At 46.4% G+C, this 12130-nt stretch overlaps 1 long non-coding RNA gene across 1 annotated transcript; it reads right to left on the bottom strand.

Annotated features, from left to right (window-relative positions):
* Positions 1 to 7496: 7496 nt before the first annotated feature.
* On the bottom strand, positions 7497 to 8853 carry LOC150006928 (uncharacterized). Its single transcript, XR_016511771.1, has 3 exons — positions 8803 to 8853; positions 7689 to 7852; positions 7497 to 7585 (listed from the first exon to the last, which is right to left on the bottom strand). It is a non-coding gene; the product is annotated as an uncharacterized LOC150006928 (long non-coding RNA).
* Positions 8854 to 12130: the final 3277 nt, after the last annotated feature.

Below are 12130 nucleotides of genomic sequence, written 5' to 3'. Positions count from 1 at the left end.
CCAGGCACCCCAACAAAGCCTCTTGAAGAAGGCCTGAAGCAGATTCAGTACCCTTTATTTCGCAGATGAGGCCCACAGAACTAAAGGGATGCAGAACTGTTACTTGGCAGTACCTCAGGAAAGGAGGGAATTGGGGACACTTCTCAGAAAGGGGCATCCTGGTCTCCAGGGGGAAATCCGTTGAGCAAACCCTCCCTGCAGCTTCTCCTCACTCCTCACACTTCTCTCACCTCAGAAGAAGAAACCTCTGTGACGACCACAGGTTTGTTGGCTAGGAAGGGGAGAAGGACTTGGTGAATGAGTTATCTCCTGGATATTCCCCACACAGCCCACATACACTGCTGGGGAAACTGAGGCTCAGAGATCACACAGCAAATAAATGGCCACGGTTGGATCATAGGCATTTTGCCTCCTGCCCAGAGCTCTCTGCTTATTGCCCTCTTTATTTCAGAGGCTCTAGAATGACGGAAGCACCCAGGACCCCTCATTTCCAGACAGCTCACAGAAGTGACACTGGTGAAGAACAATTCTGAAAATGTCCCCTGGTGCTTCTGACAGATACAGAAGCAAATAAGGTGCCCATCTGTTCCCACGAAGCTCTGCATCTCCAGGCCCCACTGGACCCTCACCTTTCCCCCCTTCCTTCGCCTAAAACATTTGCAGTTTCTGCTTTTAAAAATTTGCAGAGAACAGTGTAAATTTGAATAGAAATTCCACTAAAAAAAGGAATCCAGGCTTAGAGCAGCTACAATTATTTACATCTACGGCTGTTCAGTGTCTGGAAAGCTCTGCCCAGACATGCCCAGCCTTCTTCCTCTAACACAGCTGACCTCAGGGAGGACAAAACTCCTTCTTCTCCCTTTGCACCCCACCCCCTGCAACACACACCACCCAAAGGCTGGGTTGTCAAAAGTCCAACAGAAAACAGACACATCCTCCTACTGCCTTGAATCCCCTGGGCTTTTAGGCATTTCAAATAGACTTGACATTGTCTGACTGTTTACTTTGGGGGAAAAAATTTTAATGAAGGCTTGTATTGAACTACTTAGTTTTGTGGCGTGGAGCTTCACAATGAAATAATTCTTTGTTGTTGTTGGAATTGGGAAGTGAGGGTTGTTTTGTTTTGTTATGTTTTGTTTATAACTTCTAGCTCACTACCATAATAGAATTCAACAAATATTTATAAAGCACCTATTGAGTGTTTCCAACCATACACTTGAATGTGTAGCCAGGCATGTTCTTAAAGGAGAACTTCTGCCCTGAAGAGGGCAAAGGAGCATGCTGTTATAAGTTACACAGGAAATCTGACTCCCAAAATAAACAAACAAACAAGCAAAAACGCACCACACACACACACAAACACACACAAACACACACACACAGACACGGGTGAGGTTTGTGCACACAACAAACCTCAGGCCAATCCCAAAAGATATGCTGAAAGCCACATATTTTGTTCAGAAAAACTCAGACTAAGGTCTTCCTGGGGTCTCTGGGGGTCTCCTGCCTCCTACTATCCCCCAAAGCAGGCAGCCCCAAGGACAAAATAGCCATCAGTCTCTTCTATGCCAGGTCTCAACATGCTGGGACATGTTCCTGAGAGCCAGAGGGCCACAGCCTGCTGCCTGGGCAAGCTCCCAGACAGCTGGCGGCTTAGGGATGGAGCAAGGCTCAGCCTGGGGGACAAGAGGGTCCAGATCAGCCACCACCTGGGAGGGAGCTGATGGTGGAAAGGAAAAGCGGAAAGCCCAAGCCTGAAAAAGGAGGATGTGAGGAGGACTCAATGGTGGCTGCAGGAACTTCCCAAGAAGGGAGAGGAAGTGCTGGGAACAATGTCACCGTTTCTCAGAAAAGGCTTGGGGAGTCCCAAATCGGGGCAGTCAGCTTTCAGAGAAATGTACCTGCACATCCGCTCCCAAGAAGTGAGACCCCAGAGAAGAGGCAGGACAGAGAAATTACATACTAAGTAGAAGAAGCCCTGCTTTTTCTTTTTTTTTAAGGAAGAATGAGATTGTGAGCCGCCGCCCTGACCCAATCAGGACTTTGCCTGGCCAGTACAAATATCAGGACTGTCCACAGAGTGAGGCAGAGACATTTGTGACAGAATTTGTGCTACACAAACATTTCCAGCCAGCATCCCTGAGCTGAAAATTTCACCTTGCCTAAGCCTGAAATTTCACCATGAGAAATTTGTTCATTTGGCATGAATTCTGTTCTTTATTAAATAAGAGCATACAGGCAAAGTGTTTAGCATAGTGCCTGGCACATAGAAATTACTCTCTGAATATTAGTCATTATTATTGCTGTACAAACACCTCCAAGGAAGGCATCAGTTGAAATTTAGTAATCATTTGCACTTCAGTGGTATCTTAGGTAGGTTTTCCAGAATACACACTCTGAAATGGAGATTTGTTTGAAGGACGCTTCTTGGAGAGTGCATGCGCAATCAGCACCTGAGGTATAAAGGAAGCAGGATTGGGCTGAAAAAGAGGACTTGAGCTATGATGGAGACTGGAGGCCCAAGAGGCCTCAGCTGACCCTTTGGGAGTTCTGGAGCTAGGATGGTCCTGCAGAGTTCCCTGAAGTGAAGCAAGGAGCAAGGCCTTTATAACCCTGCTTCTACCAGTCATTTGGATGTGGCTACTCCTGGAGTAGGGGGGCGCATGACCTTGGGCAAGAGAGCTCCCTTATCTGTGACTGATTCCTAATAAGGGACTCAACTGTAAACATTAGCAACTAACACTCCCAATTGCCAGTGGGAGGATGAATGTGTGGGTCCTGCAGAGGGTTCTGGGTAGCACAGCATGATATGAATGAGTTGATTAGATCAGTTAGGGACTAGAAGGTGGTGAGGAAATGCAGTGCATACAGACCACCTGAGGAGTGAAGGGCTTGCACATATTGTTCCCTCTTCCTGGAATGGCTGTTTCTGACCAAACTACGACACCTTCATTACTTTCACCACTGAACTATTGATCCTTCATGGACCAACTCACATGACCCTTTGCAGGGAGGCCTTCTCAGAGCTCCCTCTGGCTCCTAGAACTCTTGGTGAGCAATCCACTCAACTTGGCTCTGCTGGCCTGCTTGCTTTATGGGCCTACTACAACAGCTGAGCTGGGAAACTGGAAGGAATGAGCCAATATTTTATTCATCTTTGTACCTTTGAGGCCTACAGCCTCAGCTGGAGCTCAGTGAATATTTATGGAAGTGCCATTTTTAGCCTGCACTCTGTGGTTAGGCTTCAGTGCCTTTACAAATCACTGGTACCTTCCTGGAAATTTCTCTCTTATCCTTTCTTCCTCTACCTTGAAATTGATGTTGAACTTTCTTTTGTTCCCAAGACAGTAATTTTAACTCACCCATTTTTCTATGTGCTCTTCTACATTTCCCAGCAGCCCCTGGCAAGTTAGACAGGGTCATGTGACTCAAATGAAATGTGAGCATAATTTCTCTTTAGGCAAAATTCTCCAGCCTTTCTGTCCTCCGTGGCTGTGGCTAAAGTCATCTCAACATGGGGGAGCCTCCATCAGCCTGGGTTCCTGAGTGACAGTGTGGAGCAGAGAACCCCAGCAACTGTGTGGGATTTGTATGTTAAAAAGAAGTATCCCTTTGTTGTGTGAAAATCCCTGAAATATGGAGGTTATTTGTTAATGCAGCATAACCTACATAAGATTTAGACATGTGGCTATGGGTGGCTGTAGTTTGTGGAAGCTTGTGGCACCCAATGCAATATACCGCTGGGGAGTTACACTCTTTTGTAGTTGCCCCCCACCCTCATCCCTTGAATATGTCTGGCTTGTACCTCTTTAAGCCAACAGAATGGGCTGAAATAACCTCATGCTCGTTCTAGGCCTAAGCCTTGACAAGGCCTAGCAACATCTGTTTTTGCATACCTGGGGACTTGGAGCTACATGTGAGAAGTCTGAATAGTCTGAGACCACCGTGCTGTGAGAGGTCAGGTGGAAAGGCCACATGCAAGACCATGGAGGGCCTCCTCCTGAATAGGGCCAGCTGATCTCTTAGCTGGCAGTCAGCATCAACATGCAACCACGTGAATGGGGCCATCTTGAAAGTTAAGGTTTCAGTCTTGGTTGAGCATCCCCAGTTGAAGGCACATGAAGTGGGGACAAACCATCCCCAATGAGCCCCTGCCTAAATTGTAGCATTGTGGGCAAATAAATGGGTGTGGTTGCTGCTATGTTTTTTTTTTAAGTATATTTATTGTTTATGTTGTTACAGTACATGTAGTCCCAATTTTTTTACCCTTTGCGTCCCTCTGCCCACTAACCCCCATCCCTCCAGCTATCCCACACCCCTTAGTTCATGTCCATGGGTCGTGCATATAAGTTCTTTGGCTTCACCCTTTCCTGTATTATTCTTAACTCCCCCCTGTCTATTTTGTAACAACCAATTATGCTTCTTAGTCCCTGCACCATTTCCCCATTTCTCTCCCTTTCCCCCTCCCAGCTAATAAGTCTGCAAATGATCCCCACACCTATGATTCTGTTCCTATTCTGGTTTGCTTAGTTGGATTTTGTTTTTAATTTTTAGATTCAGTTGTTGATAGTTGTGAGTTTGTTGTCATTTTAATGTTCATAATTTTGATCTTCTTTTTCTTAAGTAAGTCCCTTTGACATTTCATATAATAATAGCTTGGTGATGATGAACTCCTTTAATTTTACCTTGTCTGAGAAGCACTTTATCTGTCCTTCCATTCTAAATGATAGCTTTGCTGGGTAGAGTAATCCTGGTTGTAGGTCCTTGCTTTTCATCACCTTGAATACTGCTTGCCAGTCCCTTCTTGCCTGCAAAGTTTCTTTTGAGAAATCAGCTGATAGTCTTATAGGCGCCCCTTTGTAGGCAACTCTCAGCTTTTCTCTTGCTGCTTTTAAGATTCTCTCTTTATCTTTAACCTTTGGCATTTTAATTATGATGTGTCTTGGTGTAGTCTTCTTTGGGTCCAACTGCTTTGGGGCTCTCTGTGCTTTTTGCCAAATTTGGGAAGTTTTCCTTCATTATTTTCTCACATAAGCTTTCAATTTCTTGCTCTTTTTCTTCTCCTTCTGGCACCCCTATGATTTGGATATTGGCACGTTTAAAGTTGTCCCAGGTGTTCCTAAGCCTCTCCTCATTTTTTTCAATTCTTGTTTCCTCATTCTGTACTGGTTGACCATTTTTTTCTTCCTTATGTTCCAAATCATTGATTTGAACTCCGATTTCCTTCCCTTCACCATTGATTTTGTGTGGATTTTCCTTCACTTCATTTAGTATAGCCTTCATTTCTTCCCTTATGTGTTTGCTGTACTCAAGCATATCTGTCAAGCCTGTGAGCATCTTCATCACCAGTGTTTTGACTCTACATCTGTTAGGTTGGCTATCTCCTCATCACTTAGTTCTCCCGCTGGAACTTTGATCCATTCCCCCCTTGGGACCATACTTTTCTGTCTCCTCATCTTGAGAGGCTGCTGTGTTTGTTTGCCTCTGTGTCTTAGGTAGAGCTGTTGCTCCTGTAACGTTGTAAAGGGCAGAGCCTTAGGTATTTGTCAGTACAGGGTGACCCATTTCACCACGTTGTGGCACTGTTTGTGGGGGAGGGGTTTGAGAGGAAACAATGCCGCTCGCTCAGCACTCACCCCTTTTCCAGGCACCTCTCCCATTTCCGTATGGGACTGGTGCCTCTCTAGCTGTTGTCCTGGCTGTGGTTCCCAGAGTGGGTGGTTCTGCGGACGTTCCTGGACCGTGGGGGCCCTTTAAACAAACAGACTCTGCAGAGACACTGGCAGTTTCTTCCTCCACCTCAACCCCCACTGGTTTGCACAGTCAGAAGCAATGAGGCTTTATTGTTCCTGGTGCTGGAACCATGAGCTATGCGGTCTGGTCTGATGCTGGGAGCACTCCCCAGGTGTCCCTCCCAACTTTTAAAAATGTGACTGCACTTTCTGACAGTCTGTTGCCGCCATCACTGCTGCCACCACCACACTGCGTCCTCTCTGCCCTGGCTCCGCCCTTCTTACCTGTCTGGATGAGTATTTCTTCTTTATATCTTTGTTTCTTGGACTTTCGTGCCCTTTGATTTTCTGGAACTTCTGGTTGTCTCAAGTTTTGAGGTAGTTGTATTCCTTCTTAGTTGTGGAGGGAGACACAGTGTGTCTGTCTAGGCCTCCATCTTGGCGGAAAGAAGTGCTGGTATGTTTTAACATGGTTTGTTATGCACCGATACATTATAAAAACAGGGGTCAATCATTTTCACTGTTATTTAATATCCATTGATCCCTTGTCTTGTCAATGAGCAGTTGGATTATTTCTAATTTTGTGTTATTTCATATAGGGCTGCTATGATTATTCTTATCCATGTTGCTGGGGCACATGTACAAGAGTTTCTCTTAGATACACTCAGGACTAGAACTGCCCCCACAACCTCCCTGTCAGGAGAAAAGTAATTGGAGAAGCCTCATTCCCATTGTTTGGGTCTCACTGTCTATGTGTCTCTTTCAGGATTATTGGAACAAGTCTAAAGCACTGAACACATGTTAAGGATTATCATCGCTTGCATTTTTGTGGAGGAACAAAAAGGAATCCACAGGAATGAAGCACTAATGGTGGAATTTCAAATACTGGGACACCTGAGAGTAGATTTGGTGGCAATGGGAGCTGCTCACAGACACTTCCCAGTCCTCTGAGCTGGTCTCCAAAGCCCCCAAGCCACCCCTCTCCCCAGGTGCTTCAGCTCAGAACAAACTTCTGGATGATCCCAAAAGAGTAGGAATTATGCATTCTTTCATTTTTTTCTTCCATAACTAATGATTTTTAAGCCCCTCCCAAGAAAAAGCTCCATATACATCAAAGTTCTGAGGATCTTGGGTTTGGATCCTCTTGATTGGATAGCAGTGTGGTGTCTTACAAAGTAATTTCAGGATTTCAGATCCATTATCTCACTGCTCACCCTCCCTACCCTCTCCTGCGCCCATCCAGGACAGGTGTTTTATACTACTACAGGGGGAAATGGAGGCCCCAGGAGGTGACACAGGCAGAGTCAGGGCAGAACCAGGGCTCTGGCTGAGGCTGCACCCTCTCTGCTCTCCCCGCCCCCCACCAGCTGCTTGTTCTTGTCTCTACTTCCCTAGGATGGTTCTGAGTGCCACACATGGTCATAATGCCACCAGAGCCACTGTGAAATGCGACAGCTGCAACCCCCAAGCCCCAAATGTTGGTGGCCCTACTGGAGCTGAGGTTGGAGCCAGGGAAGAGATAATAGCTCCCTTCCCCTGACCCTCAGTGGTTTCTAACAGCCTTGCCCCCTGCTGGGAGGAATAATTGCCAATGTCTTCTCTTGGGTAAATTTGAACAGTTCAGGGCCAGACTTCAGAAGAAAAGTGGGAGTATATGTTAGGATGACACTAGCCATTGTGACAAATAAACTCTCAGATCTCAGCAATAACCCAATCGTTTATTTTGCACTCACATATGAATACAATTGACGTGTTCTGGTTGGTTGGTGAGTGGCCGACTTTCATGGGCTGATTCAAGAACTTCCCATCCTGTGGCTCCACTGTCCCAAGAGCCCTAGCATCTCGGCTTCCAGCTGGAGGGAAGAGAAGGCACATGAAGGCATGTGCATTGCTTCACACCTACCTCAGAAGTCCCTGGGAACCAATTCCCACCCAGATTCCATCGGCATAACTAACCATGTGGGTCCACGTAGCCACACGGCAGGAGAGTGAGGCAGGCAAGGACCCTTCTTTTCCTCCTTCTTCCAAATGAGTTGGTTCCTGCCCAGTGTCTGGAACATGGCCCCCACAAGAACAGTGCCACCTGCAAGGTGAGTGTTCTTGGACCTCAATATCTTCACCTATAAAAGGGGTACTTTTATGTCCATAATCTTATAACCTCCCTGAGAGGTTGGAAAAATGAGGTAGACATGAAGCTCCCCCAGCTCCCAAAGGAGGAAGCCAGGACACAAACAGACAGTGTGATTTGTGTAAAGTCACACAGCAGGACCCACATTCTCCCCTCTGGGACACAGGTGTGTTTTGTTTTCACAAGTTAACATCAAAGCCTGTTGAGAAGCCAATGCAGGAAAATCCCTTTCTCAGCAAATCCATTAGAAAACGTTCTGGGGCCCAGGAGGATTAAAAAGAAAAAGGCTTTTATTCCCCCAAATGCAGGTACAGAGACCCTGACAGGTTCTTGATGGGGTGTGGGGGACCCAGCCTGGACCTGGTGGCGGGGAGGAGGCTTGCTGTGGTGAGGCCTCAGGGAAGGCCCGGCCCTCCAGCATCGCCTTGCACCTGAACTCCCTCCATGAGACCTTCCTCCCCTAGCTCAGTGATTTTCATTTTAGAGAGTGCCAGGGAAGGGAACCCCCTTGTGAAATGCTCTCGTCCTACACGCACAGAAAAAGACACAGGAAACAATGAGGGGCTGCTTCTGGAGGGAGGAGCAGGCCCACTGTGTCGATCGCCTCCAGGGGCACCATTAGCATCATTGAGTCTGTGTGGACAGTGTCCCCTGGGGTTGTGCCGTGCAGCTGGCCAGTCTCAGGGTGCAAGGTAGGCTTATTCCTCATAATGTATTTTTTAATAGTACCATTTTAAATAATAATTAACACAGTTTTTAAAACATTCCAATTTCTAGTTCTACCTGAACCTGCTGAATTAAAATTGGATAAGGGTCAGCCAGCAACACGAGTGCACAGGCATTTTGAAAAATCTGCCCAGTGATTGAAACCTCCTCACCCTCCACCCCCACAGCTTTGGGAGCCCTGACTTAGTCTATGTGTGCTCAGGGCCCCCTTCTCACCCTAGAGCCTCTCAGCAGATTGAGAGAACCAGGAATAGTTGGGGTGTAAGCTCAAGGCTGAATGAGCAGGAGGCTAGCTTTGCCTTCAGGGCAGTCTGGTCCCCACACCCCTGCAGCCCTGAAACACGCCCTCCCCCCCGCCCCCTCTGCCCCACAGAGCCTGCATCAGGATCCCGGCAGCACAGGCTGGCCTTGCCCGGGCTTGCCTTTTGTTGCATCAGCTTATGGCCTTGCTGGGTGTCAGAGGAGCAAGCCTCCCACTCACCGCAGGATAAAAACAGCTAATTATATCACCCAGAGACCCAGGATGGGAACATGTGGGTATTTTTCAGCTGACCCAGCCTGTTTCTACTTGTTTTGTTTGATTGTTCTTGACTTTTCAAAATAGTAACCACCAACCAGGAAAAGTCACCTGGGGCTGTGCAGCATGCTGCTGAAGCAAGAGCCAGGGTCCATCCACCTGCTGCTTCAGGAGAGACCTGTCCGAACTCTGAGCTTAGAAAGCAAAAAAGAAACAGTCTCCTGACTCCCAATCAGGCCCAATAGGTGAAGCGGCCCTGAGGACAGGACGCACTGGGATCAGCAGAATCTGAAAGACAAATACTGTTTTGACAGCATCAATAACAGCAGCACAGTAATTTCTTTTTTCAAAAATCATTAAAATTCTACTGTAGTTTAGTCAAAAGTGCAGAGTTTTGCTTTTCCTTTATTTCCTGTATTTATTTTTTGAAGAGGTAATACATTCACATGATTCATGGTCAGAAGATGCAAGTGATATGCAGTAAAACACTGCCCCCTGCCCTCCAGCCACTCATTTCCTTCCCAGAGACTGTGGCTGTCACTGTGACTCCTTCCAGAGACAGTCCACACTCCATCCAAAACCCGTGGGGACAGATGGGTTTCAGAATCCAGAACTTGTCAGATTTTAGACAGGTAATAAGGCGCATAGCATGTTCCCAGGCAGCTCTGTATAGGATGACCCATCGTCTCGGCTTGAGCACTCAAGTTCCGTGTCCAAGGAGCTCCTCAGTCCCAGGCAAACAGGACAGCTGGTCACCCTAGATCTGGGATATGAGGTGTTCATACTAATCGGGATATATGAAAACTGCAAACAACTGCACATCCTTTCAGGTCCAGCTTTGCAGCCAAGCAAATCTGCCACACACCAAAGAAAAACCTTTCAGAGATTTTTGGATTTGGGACTTGTGGCTGAGGAATTGTGGACCTGTAAACAAAGATGCATATATTCTTTTTACCTACCCAAATGGGAACACAGCGTCGGTACCTTGCTTTTTTCACTCATATTATCTTGAAGCCACTCCACATCAGTACAGAAAAAGACCCCACTTCCTTTTTGCTGCATAGTAGTACTTACTCTGTGGTTTGCATGAACATTTAGGCTGTCTCCAGTGTTTTGCTATTACAAATGCATGTAGTTTTAGATGTAACTAAATACACAGAGTGGGTGGTAACAGAGGAGGAATGGGATGCTCATTTCCAATGCTTATTTGTGACTGAACATTTAAGTCCAAGTCAGCTCAGAAGACGAGGGGAGAGAAAAGAAGACCTGCTGAGGTCTCCCGGATAGCCTACACCTGTCCAACCACTTAACATCATAAAAAGTCATTCACATTAAAAAAAATTTTTCCAAGCAAGAAAAAACTTACATGCAGATCAACTGTATTATGGTTTTCTAGAGAAACAGAATAGGAACACACACACACACACACACTTATGCAATTGTGGAGACTGACAAGTCCATAATCTACAGGTCAAACTGGCAGGCTGGCAATTTCAACAGGAGTCGATGCTGCAGTCTTAAGTCTGAGGACAATTTTAAAGGCAGACTTCCTTCTTCCTCGTGGTTGATGGAGGGTAGGGGTAGGGGGTAGAGGTGAACCTCTGTCTTAGATGAGGCCCAACCATATTATGGAGGGTAATTAGCTTTACTCAAATCTTACTGATTTAAAAATTAAATTAATTACATCTTCAAGTCCCTCACATCACCATCTAAACTGCTGTTCAACCAAACAAGTGGGTACTTTAACACAAAATTAGCCATTACACCTGTTTAACATTCCAACTCCTCAGCTTTGAGTGTTTGTCAGGATGGGATGTGGAGTCCCCACCTTCCCAGAGTTAACTATCTCAGAGGAGTCGCTGGGTGGGTGAAACAATCACACAGAGTATGTAGAAATGGTTAGTGTGGGATAAGTCGCAAGCTTCTGAACACGGCCTGGAAGTTTCCTCAAATAGAGTCTAAAAGCCAGAGAGACACTGGGAGTCCATGCCTGACATTGATACAACCAGGCTTCCTCTCCTACTGATTTTGCTCATTCTTAACTAGAAACATAAATCTTCAATAAACTGCACCAGCAAAGCAGCATTAATAAAGCCTAAATGTAAGGAGAACAAGTTCTCAATAAAGACCTGTGAGATGGTTCATTAATTTCAGTATCTGGATACATTTTCCCATATAGATGTGTAGTTATGTTCCTAAACTTCCAGTCACTCTGGGATTTCAGAGGATTTTTTGTTCCTCATAGATTTAAAAGGCTTCCAGCTTCTCCTGTCTGCTAAGAGCTTTGCTCCACCCAGGACTAAGCAATTACCCTGCGGTTAATTTTCCTTGAAGACAAAACAGACTCAAAGTGTATTTGTTCATTTGTCCCCTACCCCTAGGCTTTGCAAGTTCGTTCAATCATTCATTCATTCATTCATTCACTCAACACCAGTCCTAATGGTGACAGGTAGAGGCTGTGGCTACATAGACATGAAATACTATGCACGAGTAACAAAGGAAAACAGGTTTGTCGTCGTCGGCAGCCGTCCGTCTCGAGAGACGATGGTGTAGCTTCTTAAGAGTCTATCTGCACCGCAGAGAATGGCTGTGCAGTCCGACTCGGGAGTGACATCGTATCTGTCTCCTCCCGTGTTGAATCGACATCTTGCGATGACGCTGAAGCTACAGAGCCTGGGCAGGGTGATATGGAGGGTCTGCTGTTGCCCATGCAGCAGACCCCCCCTCTCTTCGCAGCTGAAGGGTCCAAGGGAAAGACGGAGTCAATACAGCTTGGCTTCAGGTGCGCCGCAGGAGTTGCCGGTGTTGACTACAACGTCAAACCGCCTTAGGGACTCCGGCTCCGGATTTTCTGTCGGGGTTTACTCCCTTAGCCTTTCCCCTGAAGAGGTATGCCGCAAGGCAGCGGAGGTTTTTTGGAGTCAGAGTTTTCCTTCTCTGAAAACAGGTTTGTATGGGCAAAAATACTACCCAAGTAAGTCCCTGGTTACCAGGGCCAGTTAAAGAAAGGGGCTGGACTATAGCAGA

This window comes from Furipterus horrens, unplaced genomic scaffold (genome assembly GCF_987537825.1).
Source record: "Furipterus horrens unplaced genomic scaffold, mFurHor1.1.pri manual_scaffold_6, whole genome shotgun sequence".
Lineage (NCBI taxonomy): Eukaryota > Metazoa > Chordata > Mammalia > Chiroptera > Furipteridae > Furipterus > Furipterus horrens.
Note: the sequence above shows the minus strand (reverse complement) of the source record. Positions and strands in the feature narration are given on the sequence as shown.